The sequence below is a fragment of the Phyllobates terribilis genome, unplaced genomic scaffold (genome assembly GCF_046119375.1).
Source record: "Phyllobates terribilis strain yellow unplaced genomic scaffold, ASM4611937v1 Scaffold_3__8_contigs__length_932513732, whole genome shotgun sequence".
Classification (NCBI taxonomy): domain Eukaryota; kingdom Metazoa; phylum Chordata; class Amphibia; order Anura; family Dendrobatidae; genus Phyllobates; species Phyllobates terribilis.
In genome coordinates, this window is record NW_027362763.1 from 484,528,828 (window position 1) to 484,546,598 (window position 17,771).

Below are 17,771 nucleotides of genomic sequence, written 5' to 3' on the forward strand. Positions count from 1 at the left end.
TATTTACTAGTTGCTCACTCCCACCTACTGCGATGCTGCCAAGATCCTGTCTTCATGTTCAGACTTATGAACATGCGAAATGGTATGCATATGCGAAATGTGTATGTGTATACAGTGGATATAAAAAGTCTACACACCCCTGTTAAAATGGCAAGTTTGTCATGTAAAAGTCATACGAAGACGTAGCATTTAAGAACTTTTTCCCATATAAAAGGTCACCCATAATCTGTACAATTTAATTGCAAAATAAACTGGGTGGAAAAAGAAAAAAAAAATAATAATGTGTGTTTGTATGCACACCCTTAAATTAATACTTTGTAAAAGTACCCTTTCAATTTATGACAGCATTCAGTCTTTTTTGGGTAGGAGTCTATCAGCATGGCACATCTAGAATTGGATTTTTTTTCCATTCTTTCTTGCAGTAGCACCCCAAATCTGTCAGATTGTGAGGACATCTCCTGTGTACAGCCCTCTTCAGGTCAAACCACACATTCAGTTGGATTCAGGTCTGGGAAGCCATTCTTTTAATGATTGGGAGGTATGCATAGGGTTAATGTTCTGCTAAATAGGTTCACTTTCTCATCAATCTTTAGCTTTTTTGCAGAGGCCTGCAGGTTTTGATGCAAAATTGAGTGATATTTGGAACTACTCAAAGTTCCCTCCACCTTGGCTAAAGCCAAAGCAACTCCTGCCAAAGAAAGCCCCAAAGCATACTGTTGTGTTGACCATGCTTCACTATGGGTATAGTGTTCTTTTAGTGATGCTTTGTTGACTTTGTGCCAAGAATACCTGTAGCGCCGGCGTCTCTGCATGATGCCCCTCTCCCCCGGACGGGACACAGACTTACTCTCCGCCGCGTTCCCTCCTCCTTACCCTGCTGCTGTCTGGGGTTGACGTACGGCTCGCATATCCCAAGGCACTGTGCTTAGGGCAGACGAGGTCCTGTCCTCTTAAAGGGCCAGTGCACACCATCCTAAAGTGTCCCCAGAAAATGGCTGGGAGATGATTATTATTTAAGGCACCTACACCTGATGGGAGGTGCCAGAACAACATGGTTAGTTATTCCTTAGCACGCTGGATAGCTCTCAGGCATCCAGTACCTGCCAGTCAGTTACTTGTCCCATACCTGTCTGTCTGTACTTTCCTTTAGTCTGTAGTCCAGTTTGCTTTTATATGTATGTCTGCCCATCAGCATCAAACTGCCAGTATATCAGCCGAGCCCACCAGCATCAGCCTTTAATCAGCCATTATCTGCTTTTAACAGCAGCAGGTGGAGCGGCTCTTTAAGCGGCGCCCCATGTTGACCTCTTAAATGCCGTTGTCAATCTATGACAGTGACATTGAAGACGTGTCATTCCACTCGACTGTCGAAGAGTCTGTGACCTGATCGCGGGATGCCAATGGGTTGCCATAACAGCCAAGGGTCTGGTGATGGCCCCAGTGTCTGTCATAACGATACTCTTGTGAAAGCAGTGTGCATCACCAAGTGTAGATCATACAAGTGTGGCATTGAATTAATCCTGAATTGAACCTGAAGGGAACAGAAGGTAACAGGATACCCAGGCAAAGTAAACAATGATTTTGTTTGTTTTCACTCTCTCCCCTATAGTCCTTCACTTTCTACTAACCCCCCTAATCCCTAAACCTAGTAAGAAACTCCTCATCTCTCCTTCCATCCTCCCCATTCATCTCACCTCCTAAGAACTATTCCTCAATATTCACTCCTGTGTCTCCAACCACAGACAGCCACCTCATGGCCTCTCCTGCTCCCACCTACTAACACTTTCCCTGCTCCTTCTGACTGCTGGCGATGTCTCTCCAAATCCTGGCCCTCCTCAGCAAATCCCCACAGTCGCTTATGCCTTCTATCCACGATCTGTCACAAGCTCTCGCAACCTTTCTAACCTTATACCCATCCGCCCAGCCCCCATTTCCATAGCCCCACTAACAAAAGCTCTATGAAAAGCTCGCTCCGTCTGCAACAAACTTTCCTACATCCATGATCTTTTCATTACTAACAAACTCTCCTTCCTCGGCATCACCGAAACCTGGCTGACCCCCTCTGACACGGTCTCCCCAGCTGCACTTTCGTATGGTGGATTTCATCTTTCTCACCCCCCCCCCCCCACTCCAATGGCAAACATGGTGGAGGAGTAAGTTTTCTCATGTCAGCCAACTGCTCCTTCACCAATATCCCACTGCCAACCTCCATTACTCTCCCCTCTTCTGAGGTGCACTGTGTGCGCACCTACTCCCCCTCCAACTGGCCTTCATTTACCGCCCCCCAGTACCAGCCACCACCTTCTTTGACCACTTCATCACCCGGCTGCTCTTCATTTCCTTTCCGCTGGCATTCTCACTATCATGGGTGACTTCAACATCCCCATTGACACTTCCCACTCATCTATCTCCAAGCTTCTATCCCTCACTTCCTCCTTCAGCCTCACTCAATAGTCTTCTGCCCCTACTCACAAAGATCGCCACACACTGGACCTCATCTTCACCCGCCTCTGTTCTCTATCTAACCTCTCTAGCTCGCCTCTCCTTCTCTCTGACCATAACCTACTTATATTCTCTTCCCTCTCCTCTCCAGGTGCACAAGTCCCACTCCACAAACTTCCATACCCTCGCAGAAATCTCAAACACCTTGACCTACACTCACTCTCAGAATATCTTCTCCCTCTCACAGGCATAAGTTCATTAAACGATACAGATGCTGCTGCCACTTCATTCAACACCACAACAGCTGCAGCTCTCAATTCAGTCACCCCACTCACACATACCACAGCTCGCACACTCAACAGGCAACCCTGGCACGCCAACCTGACTAGAGGGCCTCCAGGGTTGTTGAGCGGAAATGGAAAAGGTCCCACTCCAATGAGTATTTCATCACATTCAAACAGTTCTTCACTTCTTTCAAGTCCATACTTACTGCAGCAAAACAAACCTAGTTCTCATCTCTCATATCCTCCCTGTCTCACAACCCTAAACAGCTATTCAACACTTTCAATTCTCTCCTCCTTACCCCAGCACCTACTCCCTCTCCTCTCAGCCGAAGACTTTGCCTCATTCTTCAAGCAGAAGATTGATACCATCAGACAAAGCTTTTGTCTAAAGTTCACACTTCCCCTCCTCATAAGTACTCAACCGTCCTCCAAAACCAGCTTCTCCACCATTACAGACGATCAAGTTTCCTTTTTACTCTCCAAATCACACCTCACCACTAGAGATGAGTGTTGTTCTACTTGAACTGTTCGCCAATCTCAAATTCGAGCTGTTTTGGGCGGTGTTCGAGCCGTTCGGCGAACACGAACAATTTGAGAAAAATTCGGCTGTTCGAGGTTATGTTCGATAACTGTTCGTGCACCAAAATCATAACTGGATTTTTTCTCAGTAATGATGAAAATTAATGATAATACGCAGTTTGAGTGTACAGCGGGGTGGGGGGAGGGACAGGGGATGGATCTCTGCAGGAACAATGAAGATCTCCATTTTTTTTTCTCTTTCCCGCATTTGCAGTGGGGAGGTGCAATCTGTCAGCCTATCAGCAGCGCACACACGGAGCGAAGTGCTTTTTTTCACACAAGCAAGGGCATGTGTCATTGGCAGTGTATGTCACATGTCCTTGCCCTATAAGACCAAGCCATTTTCCCCGTCGCCACCATTTTCTCACTGCTGCAGCTGCGTGTTAGACGGCACCGCTGTTGCTGCGTGCGCTATACCTTGTTAATTTCAAGCCAATTTTCGCACAAATCTACAGATAGCTTGGGAGTAGGGAATAGTTGTGATTGCAGTCCTTTTAAGGACTAGGTTACAGCATTTCCTACGACTTTTATCAGGCAGGTCTGTGCTCTTAAATAGATAGATTGTGGGAGTAAAGACTAATTGTAATTGGAGTCCTTTTCAGGACTAGGTTACATCAGTTCCTATCAGTTTTTGCCAGGCAGGTCTGTGCCAGTGCTGTGCAAGTTTTTTTCACAGCATTTGGCTGAATCTAGCAAAGCTAATCCTTTTTGGCCTATTGCAGAGTGTGTTAGTCAGTGGAGTAGCCTATCTGTGTTGCAAGATATACCACCTGTGTATAGAATACCAATTTTTTTACTGCACCTAGTGAAGTAAAATCTTTTGGGCATAGCATCATTCTATTAGTCCATCTATACTGACCTCCATCAGGTTGCAAATTGAATATAATTTTTTTCTGCATCTAGCTCTGAAAAAATATTGGGCTTCTAGCTGTGTGTGGGACTTGTTCTATTAATCCATCTATACAGACCTCCATCAGGTTGCAAACTGAATATATTTTTTTCTGCATCTACCTCTGAAAAAATATTGGGCTTCTAGCTGTGTGTGGGACTTGTTCTATTAATCCATCTATACAGACCTCCATCAGGTTGCAAACTGAATATATTTTTTTCTGCATCTAGCTCTGAAAAAAATATTGGGCTTCTAGCTGTGTGTGGGACTTGTTGTATTAGTCCATCTATACTGACCTCCATCAGGTTGCAAACTGAATATATTTTTTTCTGCATCTACCTCTGAAAAAATATTGGGCTTCTAGCTGTGTGTGGAACTTGTTCTATTAATCCATCTATACAGACCTCCATCAGGTTGCAAATTGAATATAATTTTTTTCTGCATCTAACCCAGCCAATAGTTTTGGCCTAATACCACTGTTTGGCCACTCAGCTCTGCTCAGTTCCCATCCATTGTTTTTTTGTGCAAACAACTCCAGAGTTGTGAATTAGTTAACCACCAAAATGAGTGGAAAAAGGCCTGCTGCTGGTGGAAAGGGGAATAGGCGTGTTGGGAAGGGGAAAAAAGGTTGTGTCCGTGGGGTAGGTGTTAAAGCAACAGTAACATCTGCAGAAGAAAGACCATCTTCCAGCCAAACTAAAATGTCTACTTCTTTTAGCGGACAATGTGATAAGATCCCTTTCTTACGGCCACGCCAATCGCTACAAATTCCAGATGAGGCACAAAAACAGCAGGTGCTTCAACGGATATCAAGTGCTCCTTTAAGTGGGCTCTCCTCCACATCAACTTCAACATCACAAATACTCCAGTCCTCAAAGGTGTCACCCCAATCGCACTTGCTTCCTCACAGCTCCCAAATCTCCAGCTGCCCGTCTGAGTATGAGGTAGAACAGATGGTTGAGTCTGCAGAGCTGTTTACTCATACTATAGCCTGGGAATCAGAGGTCGACTCCAGCGCTTCTGTGAATCCAGACGAGGAAATGATCTGCACTGATGCCCAGAATCTTTATGAGTCGGATCCAGGACCAGACGCAGAAGGTTCTGACCATAATGTAGACCCTCATTCCCAAACTGTAACTCCTGTTTGTGGAGACAATGAGGAAGACGATGATAAGACTTAAATGCCTGATTGGAGCGACAACTTTAGTTTTTTGTCAGGGCAGGAACAGGTTGGCTCTGAGGACGACGGGTGTGATAACGCACAGGGTGATGATGATGAGGTTGGAGATCCCACTTACTGTCAACCCACAGTCAGCCAAGAGATGAGGTCAGCAGAGGAGGTGGAGGAAGATGCTAGTGACGACGAGGTCAGGTTGCGCCTTCCTGGACAGAGACGTAGTACTGGAAGCACATCAACAACTGCATCCTCAAACACAACTCTGCCTCTCACCACAAGTCGTGGTGGCTCTTCAGGTCGCATGGGTGCTAAGCCTTGCATAGCCTGGGCATTTTTTCAGATCGATAAAGATGACCCAACTCGTGTTATCTGTAACATTTGTCAGCAAAAGCTAAGTAGAGGCCAAAAAATACATAGTTTGAGTACTTCATGCATGAACCGGCACATGGACATGAAGCATAAGTTGCAGTGGGAAGCTCAGTGTGCTACAATGCGGCCTAGCCGGCCGGGCCAACCACCGTCTGCCATATTTTGTGCATCCGCGGCCTCTTCATCCTCTGTGACTGGGGGGACAGCAGTCACACCTGTTTTGGGGCGCAGACCTGCCACCTCTTTACCCGCAACAGCCAGCGTGATTGGCAGGTCATCATTTTCTTTGGAGGTGGTAACACCAGCTGGTGTTGAGCGCTGTCCGACATCGATAGCACCACCTTTGGATCAAGGCAACCTAACATGTCCGCCTGCATCTTCCTCACAGACCGGCAGTTTGCCGGGGACACCCTTATCAACCCCGTCTAAGCACAATAGCCAGCCCTCGGTCCCTCAGATGTGGACAAGTAAAAGACCATTTCCTCCTAGCCATGAGAAAGCTAAGAGGTTGAATTTCACCATCTGCAAGCTCTTGGCTACAGAAATGCTGCCTTTCCGCCTGGTGGACACAGAGGATTTTCGAGACCTTATGTCCGTCGCAGTGCCCCAGTACCAGATGCGCAGTCGGCACTACTTCTCAAAGAAAGGTGTGCCTGCGCTCCACCAGCATGTCGCACACAACATCACCGCTTCTTTGAGAAACTCTGTGTGTGACAGGGTGCATTTCACCACAGACACTTGGACGAGTAGGCATGGACAGGGGCGTTACATGTCGCTGACTGGGCACTGGGTAACTATGGTGACAGCAGGACAAGGGGCTGCTGTCCAAGTCTTGCCGTCCCCACGAGTTGTGCGTCAATCCTCTTTATGTCAAAGTTCCTCCACTGCTTCTGCCTCCTCAACCTCCTCTCGGTCTTCCACCTGCACCCAAAGCCTGTCTGGTCATGCCACAAGCTTTCTAACTGCTCAGAAGGGATCCTGCACACCTCCTTACTATGCTGGCAGTAGGGCTCAACGTCATCAGGCGGTTTTTACATGGAAATGTCTGGGAAATGTGAGTCACACAGCTGAGGAGTTGTGGTCAGCTCTGGAGAACCAATTTCATGAATGGTTGTCTCCACTGGACCTGAAACCAGGGAAGGCCGTGTGCGACAATGCTGCAAACCTGGGTGCGGCCCTTCGCCGGGGCAATGTCACACACATGCCTTGTATGGCTCACGTGTTGAACCTGGTTGTCCAGCAATTTTTAGCCCAATATCCCAGACTAGATGGCCTTCTGCAGAGGGCATGGTCGCTGTGTGCTCACTTCCGCCGTTCGCATCCCGCAGCTCAGCGACTTACATCTCTACAGAAGTCGTTGGGCCTGCCACTTCACCGGCTAAAATGCGATGTGCCTACCCGGTGGAATTCAACTCTGCACATGTTGCAGCGACTGTGGCAGCACCGACAAGCCCTGGTGCAATACGTTCTGACGTATAGCCTGGGCCAACGAGATTCAGAGGTGGGGCAAATCACGCTGGAGGAGTGGTCTCAGATCAGGGACCTATGCACCCTTCTGCACAGTTTTGAAATGGCGACGAAGATGTTTAGTGCTGACGATGCCATTATCAGCATGACTATTCCGGTGATTTACATGCTGGAGCACATCTTAAACAGAATTCGGAGTCAGGTGGTGGCACAAGAGGAGGTGGAGGAAGTAGAGGAGGAGGAGTTGTATGCGGAAGGGCTAACATCTGCATGGTCCAGACGGTCTGCAGCACCAAGGCGGCAGGCATGTGAGGGTGGGGGAGATGGTTTTACCAGGGCGCATGGTAGCAGCCAAACTAGTGAGGAAGGTGCAGGAGCCCAGGAAGAGGTGGAGGACGAACTGATGGAAGACTCATCAGATGAGGGAGACCTTGATCACATTTCTGTTGTGCGAGGTTGGGGGGAGAGGACAGAGGAAGGAAGCATGATTGTTACCTCGCCACCAACACAACAGGGACTTGGTGCTCCTGGATGCGCAACACACATGAGTGCCTTCTTGCTGCACTACCTGCAACATGACCCTCGAATTGTGAGAATTAGAAATAATCCTGACTACTGGGTTGCCACACTGTTAGATCCCCGGTACAAAAGTAAATTTGCAGAAATTATTCCTGCCATAGAAAGGGATGCACGCATGCAGGAGTATCAGCAGAGACTGTTGCAGAATCTTACATGTGCTTTTCCACAAAATACCAGTGGTGCACGTAGTGAATCTCACAGTTCCAACTTGCCAACCGTGGGACCGTCAAGTGTTCAGCACTCAAACCGTAACAGAACCACAGTATCTGCTGGTAACATCAATTTTGCGGAATCATTTCACCACTTTTTTAGCCCATCCTTTGCAAGGCCACAGGAGACAAGAAGTCTGACACATAGTCAAGGCCTAGAGACGATGGTACAGGAGTATCTCCAAGTAAACATTGAAGCCACGACTGTGTCACTGGACCCTTGCTCTTTTTGGGCTTCCAATCTGGATAAATGGCCGGAGCTAGCCACTTACGCCTTGGAGATCTTGTCATGCCCCGCAGCCAGCGTTCTGTCTGAACGTGTGTTCAGCGCTGCTGGTGGTGTGCTGACAGATAAGCGCACGCGGCTCTCCACTGATAATGTAGACAGACTCACGTTCATAAAGATGAACAAATCATGGATCCGAAACGACTTTTCTACCCCTGTGTCATCCTGGGGAGAGTAAAAGCTTGATGATTGGTTAAAATCACCCTACCAACCGTTTTAAGCTTTCAAATTACTAATCATGTTTATCTGTATCTTGACTGGAAAATAATTTGGGCTTTGTAGCAGTGTGCAGCACTGATCCTATTAGGCCATCTATACTAAAGCTTCACCAGATTTAAAATTAATAATAATTTTTAGCTGCATCTAGCCCGGAAAATAATTTTGGGGCTCCGAGATGCGCAAGACACATAAGTGCCTTCTTGCTGCACTACCTGCAGCATGACCCTCATATTGTCAGAATTCGAAGTAATCATGACTACTGGGTTGCCACACTCTTAGATCCCCCAAACTTTTCGATCAACCTTTTCATTTTAATAAAGTCATTTTTGAAATTATAAGCATTAGCAGGTTGTTAGAAACTGAAATCAAACAGTTTTCAACTCAAAACTTTATTCTAGGTGATGTTACATTTTCACATAGGACCCCTTGTTCGAAAGGAGCTTCTGAACTCTCTCGTCCATTGAATTTGTCAGGTTTTGGATGGTTTCTGCTTCAATTGTTTTGCATGAGGACAGAATACCCTCCCAGAGCTGTTGCTTAGATGTGAACTGCCTCCCGCCATCATAGACACTCCTTTTAATGATGCTCCAAAGGTTCTGAATGGGGTACAGGTCAGGGGAGCATGGGGGTCACACCATAAGTTTGTCCCCTTTTATGCCCATATCAGCCAGAGATGCAGATGTTTTATGTGCAGCATGAGATGGTGCATTATCATGCAGAAAAATGATCTTGCTGTGAAATACACGGTTCTTCTTCTTGAACCATGGCAGGAAGTGCTGTTTGAGAAAATCCACATACATTATGGAGTTCATCTTTAGCGCCTTCAGGGATCCTAAAGGGGCCGACAATCTCTCTCTCCATGATTCCAGCCCAAAACATTACTCCACCTCCTCCTTGTTGGCGCTGTAGCCGTGTTTGCGTGGGGTGTCCATCAACCAGCCATCCTCCACTCCATCCATCTGGACCATCGAGCGCTGCACGGCACTCATCCGTGAACAAAACAGTTTTGAAATCAGTCTTCATGTAATGTTTGGCCCACTGGAGCCGTTTCTGCTTGTGTGAAGTGGATAGAGGAGGTCGACAGGATGGCGTATGCACAGCTGCAAACCTCTGAAGGACCCTGCATCTTGTTGTTCGGGGGACGTTGGAGGCACAAACAGCTTCAAAAACTTGTCTGCTGCTATGACAAGGCTTTTTTGCCGCTGCTCTTTCAACCTGACGTAATTGCCTGTAGGAAAGAGTCCTCAATTTGCCCTTATCAGCACGCACACGTGTGTACTGTGAATCAGCTACATACTTCTTGATTGCCAAGACACTTCATCCTGATCATCGCACAATGTTGATTGTAGTCATGCCTTGACCTAAACACTCCACAATTTGTTGCTTCTCAGCAGCCGACACATCCTTTTTCTTTCCCATTTTGGCAGAAAATGTAGGCTGCTTAATAATGTGAGACAGCCTTCTTAAGTAGTCTTGCCTTTCATTGGACACACCTGCCAAACTAATTAGCACAGGTGTCTGCAATTGCTTACAGTGATATAAAGAGCCCTGACACACATCACCATCAATGAGTTTAACTGACAAACAAACAAATTCTTCCCTTATCACTCCTAAACACTTTTTGCATAATAATTTGGAACGCAGTGTACATGTGCTTTTCCACAAAACACCAGTGGTTCACGTAGTGAATCTTACAGTTCTAACTTGCCAACCGTGGTCTGTATGGAGTTGTTCAATAAAGGGCCCAAAATTAAGATAACATAGATGGGAGAGGTCTCTATGAATAGGAATTCCTAAGTATCTGATACCCTGTGAGGGCCAGGCAAAGGGAAAGTTGGACTGGATGGAATCCTATATGGATTTGGGGAGGGAGACATCGAGGGCCTCAGACTTCGCTGCATTGATTTTAAAATTTGACCATGTAACAAAGTGATCTATTTCAGCCATAACAGCATGGATGGATATATGTGATTGAGTGATATATACTAGGACATCATCAGCAAATAGAGAGCACTTGTACTCGGTGCCTCCCACCTCAATCCACCTAATATTGGGGTTATGGCGAATTGATGAGAGCAGGTGCTCCGTCACTAGGATGTATAAGAGAGGGGACAGAGGACATCCCTGCCTTGTCCCATTGGTGATTGTGAAAGGTGATGAAAATGTTCTGATGCACCCCCTGGGCCTTGGGACACCCGGAGCCGGACCCTTTTTGGTGGATGCTGGTGGTTGTAGTCTTCGTGGCGGCGACCCGATCCGTGGCTCAGGGTGGTCAAACCAGTGGCAGAACTATTTATGTGGTTTTGATGTTTAAATGTCCGACTACGCCACCCGTGGATTGCGGTCAGAGTGAACCGCCGCTGCAGGGCAGACCGCTGAGGCTGGTGTTGTGGGTGCAGCAGAGCGTAGCATAACTCCCCACGAGAGGAGTATAGCCTCAGGGCAGTGTATGCGGAGGATGGGGGTGATGGTGCAGGGCAGCAGCAGTAACGACACGGAGTCAGTGATGCAGTCCAGGGCCTTTACTCACAGTTCTTATTATCCAGACCACGTCTGCAGGTAACGGCTGCTCTCGTCGTACTGTGCTCACCAGGTGAGGGGCTCAGACAACTCCCAGATAACTTTGGAGCGCTTCACAGGACCCCCTTTGTGTGTCCTTTGTCTGGCCTTTCTTACCAACCCTTCTGTCCGGCTGCTTCGGGCCTCCTCTTGGTAAACTTGGCGCCAGTTTCCCTGACCCTATGTGGTGCCTTCCTAGCGTTTGTAGCGAGGGGCTGCGCCACATAAAATGTCACAGCCTCCGGTTTCTAGTTGAGGGTCGTTTCCTGCCTCCACTAGTTTCGGGGACCGGTCTCCCCCTTTGGCCTGACCCCTCCACGCAGGTGGATTCGGGCGTGCGGTGGCGACTCGCCCGTCCGCACCCCTGGGATCCCTTCATTCCTCGTTCCTGGAGCCTTCTCCGCTCCTCTTCCTTCCTTCTCCCTCTTCCAGGCCTGGGCCTCTGTTACTAGGCCCGCCTCCGGAGCAGAGCTCATGCAGAGCCCCTGCTCCCTGCCACTTCTGCTGAGACTTTTCTGCACTGAACTAAGATGGTGCCCACCTTTTATACTCCCTTCTCAATGCACCCAGGAACTGCTTCCTCCCTGCTCCTGCACTACAGGGTTCCCCTTCCTCAGTGTTCCCTCCCCCCACTCCAGCCAGGGACAGGGACTGTCATGCCCATCTCAGAGGCATATTGGTCGCCCTGCCCCACGGCAATGTGGTGTAATGCATGCAGGTGTCGGGTCCTGATCCACACTCCATCCTTACCTGAGAGTGAGATATCATACCTCTGGGTGAGGTGCAATACCTCTGTAGCAACCGAGCCCTCAGGGTGCTACAGTTCCATTTATCTTCAGCCTAGGTGACGTATTGTGATACAGGGCCGTGATTTTGGCTATAAAAGGGTCCCCTAGACCCCTATCCCAAGCTTTTTAAGAGAATCATATATGGCGTGCCAGGAGACTCTATGGAATGCTTTCTCAGCATCCAACGAGAGTATCTAATTACAAATTTTTAACTGCATCTAGCCCAGGAAATACTTTGTGCCTAGTAGCAGTGTCTGCTAGTCAGCGGATTATCCCGGCTGTTAAGCAAGCTACACCACCTGTAGTTTGGACACTTAATTTTTTCAAAGGAAATGCTTCGGGACCATGGGATACTCAGTGAAGAGCATCAGGAGGCACCCCAAGGCATAGGGGCTGGGACTGGCAGTAGGATGCCTTGCGGTGGACAGCCGAGCTCGATCCTTATTAAAGCTTTTTAACTGCAGCAGCTTTAGTGGACGCTACTGGAGCTGGAATTACGCGGCTGCTGGCATGAGACTTGCCCTCCAATAGATCCTTGTAAATGGATTTAAAGTGTATTCATTCAAATTAGAGAGACAATTTAAATTAAAAAGCTTAGAACTGCCTCCACCACAGGGGGGCTCGCTCAACCCACCAGCGGACAGGCACCAGTATTGGGAGAGGGGGGCTGGCCATCAGGGTTCACCGCGGCTCTGGCACAAACCCGGCGACACGGAGGTGGCACGGGCAGGAGCGGACTGGCCGTGTCGGCTTCTCACTTTTTGGATTTTAGAAGGGCATGACATGCCTATATCTGTGTCTCCCCCTCCTTTTACTCCTCCACCTCTTTTATTTTCGCATGACTATATGTACTTGTCACTTTTCCATGTGTTAGTTATGTCTTCTGAGCAGTTTGTCAGCTTTTGGACACCTTTGAAGGTGTTTTCTATGTGTTTCTATGTGTTTTTGTTTGCCTGCCATTGGTTTTAACGGTGTTTGAAGGTGTTCGACAAACAGTTCGACGAACAGTTCGACGAACACACGGGTGTTCGACGAACCGAACCGAACTCGAACACTACGGGGGTGGCTCAACACTACTCACCACCTGTGAACTTGACCCAATCCCGTCCCACCTAATCCCTAACCTCACCATAGTCTTCATCCCAACCCTAACCCACCTTTTCAACCTGTCACTAACAACTGGTGTCTTCACCTCATGCTTCAAACATGCCTCAATCACACCCATCCTCAAAAAGCCATCCCTTGACCCATCGTCTGTCTAGCTATCGGCCCATATAATTTCTCCCTTATGCCTCAAAACTACTGGAACAACACGTCCATTCTGAACTGTCCTCCCACCTCTCCTCCTGCTCCCTCTTTGACCGCTTATAATCTGGCTTCCGACCGCACCACTCCAATGAAATTGCCCTGACAAAAGTCATCAATGACCTACTAACTGCGCAAATACAAGCGACACTACTCTGTCCTCCTCTTCCTGGACCTGTCATCTGCCTTTGACACAGTGGACCTTTCCCTCTTACTACAGCCTCTCTCATCTCTTGGCATCAAAGATTTGGCCCTATCTTGGATCTCCTCATATTTAACAGACAGGACATTCAGTATCTCCCACTCATATACCACCTCCTCATCTCGCCCCCTATCTGTCAGTGTCCCCCAAGGTTCAGTCCTAGGACCCCTGCTCTTATCCATCTACACCTTCGGCCTCGGACAGCTCATTAGAGTCTCATGGCTTTCAGTATCACCTCTATGCTGATGACACACAGATCTAACTCTCTGGACCCGATATCTCCTCCCTACGAACCAGAATCCCACAATGTCTGTCTGCCATTTCATCCTTCTTCTCTGACAGATTTCTAAAACTTAATATGGATAAAACTGAGCTCATCATCTTTCCACCGTATCACTCAACCCCCCCAACTGACCTATCCATCAAAGTCAATGGTTGCCCACTCTTCCCAGTCCTGCAAGCTCGCTGCCTCTGGGTAAGCCTGGACTCTAATCTCTCTTTCAAACCACATATCCAAGCCCTTTCCACTTCCTGCCGACTCCAACTCAAAAATATCTCCCCGGATCCGCACATTCCTCAACCACGAATCTGCAAAAACGCTAGTGCACGCCCCTCATCATCTCCCACCTTGACTACTGCAACCTCCTGCTCTGTGACCTCCCTTCTACCACTCTCACACCCCTACAATCTATCCTAAACTCTGCTGCCTGACTAATCCACCTGTTCCCTCGCTATTACCTGACCTCTCCTCTCTGTTAATCCCTTCACTGGCTCCCCATTGCCCAGAGACTCCGGTTCAAAACCCTAACCATGGCATACAAAGCTGTCCACAACCTGTCTCCTCCATATATCTGTGACCTAGACTACCGATACTTATCTACACACAACCTCCAATCCTCACAAGATCTCCTTCTCTACTCCCCTCTTATCTCCTCTCCCCATAATCATATACAATATTTCTCACGTGCATCTTCCCTATTCTGGAACTCTCTACCCCAACACATCAGACTCTCGCCTATCGTGGAAACCTTCAAAAAGAACCTGAAGACCCACCTCTTCCAACAAGCCTACAACCTGCAGTAACCCTCGCTCCACCATACTGCTGCACGACCAGCTCTATCCTCACCTACTGTATCCTCACCCATCCCCTGTAGATTGCGAGCCCTCGTGGGCAGGGTCCTCGCTCCCCCCTGTACCAGTCGCTGACTTGCATTGTTAAAAATTTATTGTAATTGGTTGTGCTATGTATATCCCTTTTACATGCAAAGCGCCATGGAATAATAGGCACTATAATAATAAATAATAATAATAAAAGCCAGGGTTTAGCTAACATTCATAGGAGATGGATATTTTAGTTATGCACAGCAGTGCAGATACACTGCTATGTATAGTGGAAGCAATCAGATGATCACAGCTTCAAGTCCTCTAATGGGACTATTAAATACAGAAAAAAGTTAAAAAAAAAAAAAAAAAAAAGTTTAAAAAAAAAACAAAACAAAAAAAAAACCCACCAAGTTCAAATCACCTCCTTTTTCCCCACATTAAAAATTAAATTAGAAAAACAATAATTCACATATTGGGAATCGCTGCGTTCGTAAAAGTCCGATCTATCAAAATATATAATAAATTAATCTGATCGGTAAACAGTGTAACGAAGAAAACAAAAACCTCAAAATTATGTTTTTTTGGCAGCCGCACCATTGCAATACATGGCAATAAGAGGTGATAAAAACATTGTACCTAGCCCAAATTTGTATCCGTAAAAACGTAAGCTAAGGGTGTAAAAAAATAAGACCTCACACAGCCACATATCCCAAAAATTGAAACCGTTACTGGTCTTGGAATATGGCGACACGCAAAATATATTTTATTTTATATACAGTACATACCAAAAGTTTGGACACACCTTCCCATTTAAAGATTTTTCTGTATTTTCATGACTATGAAAATTGTACATTCACACTGAAAGCATCAAAACTACGAATTAACACATGTGGAATTATATACTTAACAAAAAAGTGTGAAACAACTGAAAATGTCTTTATATTCTAGGTTCTTCAAAGTAGCCACCTTTTGCTTTGATGACTGCTTTGCACACTCTTGGCATTCTCTTGATGAGCTTCAAGAGGTAGTCACCGGAAATGGTCTTCCAACAATCTTGAAGGAGTTCCCAGAGATGCTTAGCACTTGTTGACCCTTTTGCCTTCACACTGCAGTCCAGCTCACCCCAAACCATCTCGATTGGGTTCAGGTCTGGTGACTGTGGAGGCCAGGTCATTTGGCGTAGCACCCCACCACTCTCCTTCTTGGTCAAATAGCCCTTACGCAGCCTGGAGGTGTGTTTGCGGTCATTGTCCTGTTGAAAAATAAATGATGGTCCAACTAAACGCAAACCGGATGGAATAGCATGCCGCTGCAAGATGCTGTGGTAGCCATGCTGGTTCAGTATGCCTTCAATTTTGAATAAATCCCCAACAGTGTCACCAGAAAAGCACCCCCACACCATCACACCTTCTCCTCCATGCTTCACGGTGGGAACCAGGCATGTAGAGTCCATCCGTTCACCTTTTCTGCGTCGCACAAAGACACTGTTGGAACCAAAGATCTCAAATTTGGACTCATCAGACCAAAGCACAGATTTCCACTGGTCTAATGTCCATTCCTTGTGTTCTTTAGCCCAAACAAGTCTCTTCTGCTTGTTGCCTGTCCTTAGCAGTGGTTTCCGAGCAGCTATTTTACCATGAAGGCCGGCTGCACAAAGTCTCCTCTTAACAGTTGTTGAAGAGATGTGTCTGCTGCTAGAACTCTGTGTGGCATTGACCTAGTTTCTAATCTGAGCAGCTGTTAACCTGCGATTTCTGAGGCTGGTGACTCGGATAAACTTATCCTCAGAAGCAGAGGTGACTCTTGGTCTTCCTTTTCTGGGGCGGTCCTCACGTGAGCCAGTTTCTTTGCAGCGCTTGATGGTTTTAGCAACTGCACTTGGGGACACTTTCAAAGTTTGCTCAATTTTTCGGACTGACTGACCTTCATTTCTTAAAGTAATGATGGCCCCCTTTTTTCTTTACTTAGCCGCTTTTTTCTTGCCATAATACAAATTCTAACAGTCTATTCAGAAGGACTATCAGCTGTGTATCCACCAGACTTCTGCACAACACAACTGATGGTTCCAACCCCATTTATAAGGCAAGAAATCCCACTTATTAAACCTGACAGGGCACACCTGTGAAGTGAAAACCATTTCCGGTGACTACCTCTTGAAGCTCATCAAGAAAATGCCAAGAGTGTACAAAGCAGTCATCAAAGCAAAAGGTGGCTACTTTGAAGAACCTAGAATATAAGACATATTTTCAGTTGTTTCACACTTTTTTGTTAAGTATATAATTCCACATGTGTTAATTCATAGTTTTGATGCCTTCAGTGTGAATGTACAATTTTCAAAGTAATGAAAATACAGAAAAATCTTTAAATGAGAAGGCGTGTCCAAACTTTTGGTCTGTACTATATATATTACATATATTATACATACACACATCTATATATTCCGAATTTCCAATTTTTTTTCATCATTTAACTAATAATAAAAAAAAAACTATGGATGTGTATCTGCGTAATCGTACTGACCTGAAAAATCCTATTGACAGGTCAGTTTTACCATATAGTCAGCATCGTAAATAAAAAAAAAAAAAAAACACAACTGTGAAATTGCACTTTTTTTGTAATTTCAATCCACTTCAATCCAGAAATCGAATGGGGTCTTTCAAAATTACAACTTGTCCAGCAAAAAACAAGCCCTCACATGGCTATCTGGTTGGAAAAATAAAAAAGTTACGGTTCTTGGAAAAAGGACAGGAAAAAATAAAACTGAAAAAAAAAAAAGAAAATCGCCCGGTTGTGAAGGTTAAATTATGGCAGCTGCGCACCGACTATTACTAAATGACGGCATCATGGCGACTGCTTTGCAGCGCTGTGGTTCTGGGTTCAAATCCCACCAAAGACAACATCTGCTGCATGGTCTACCAGTGTACAGACTCTGAATCCTTGGAAACCAAAAATATGGACATATACACCATTCGGGTATATAATCACTAGGGTAGTAATTTTTTGACACAGTTAACATAAGCAACATACAAGAAAAAGTGTCAATAAAAAAATAATCTAAACTAAAATGTGAAGCATTTCCAAAAACCTAATCGATTTACATTAATAAAGACAGGCAAGAAGCACAAGCACAGCTCACCTGGCTCACATCCTCATATAGTCCATGTTTTTGCGCATAATGTTTGTACGATAAAATAAGCTATAGTATTCAAAATGTCAAAGTTAGTCCAATAGTTAGTCAAAGTTTAAAATCTATAATAACCTATTTTTGGAATATTTTACTTGTATGGAATAAAGAACCAACCATAGTGACAGC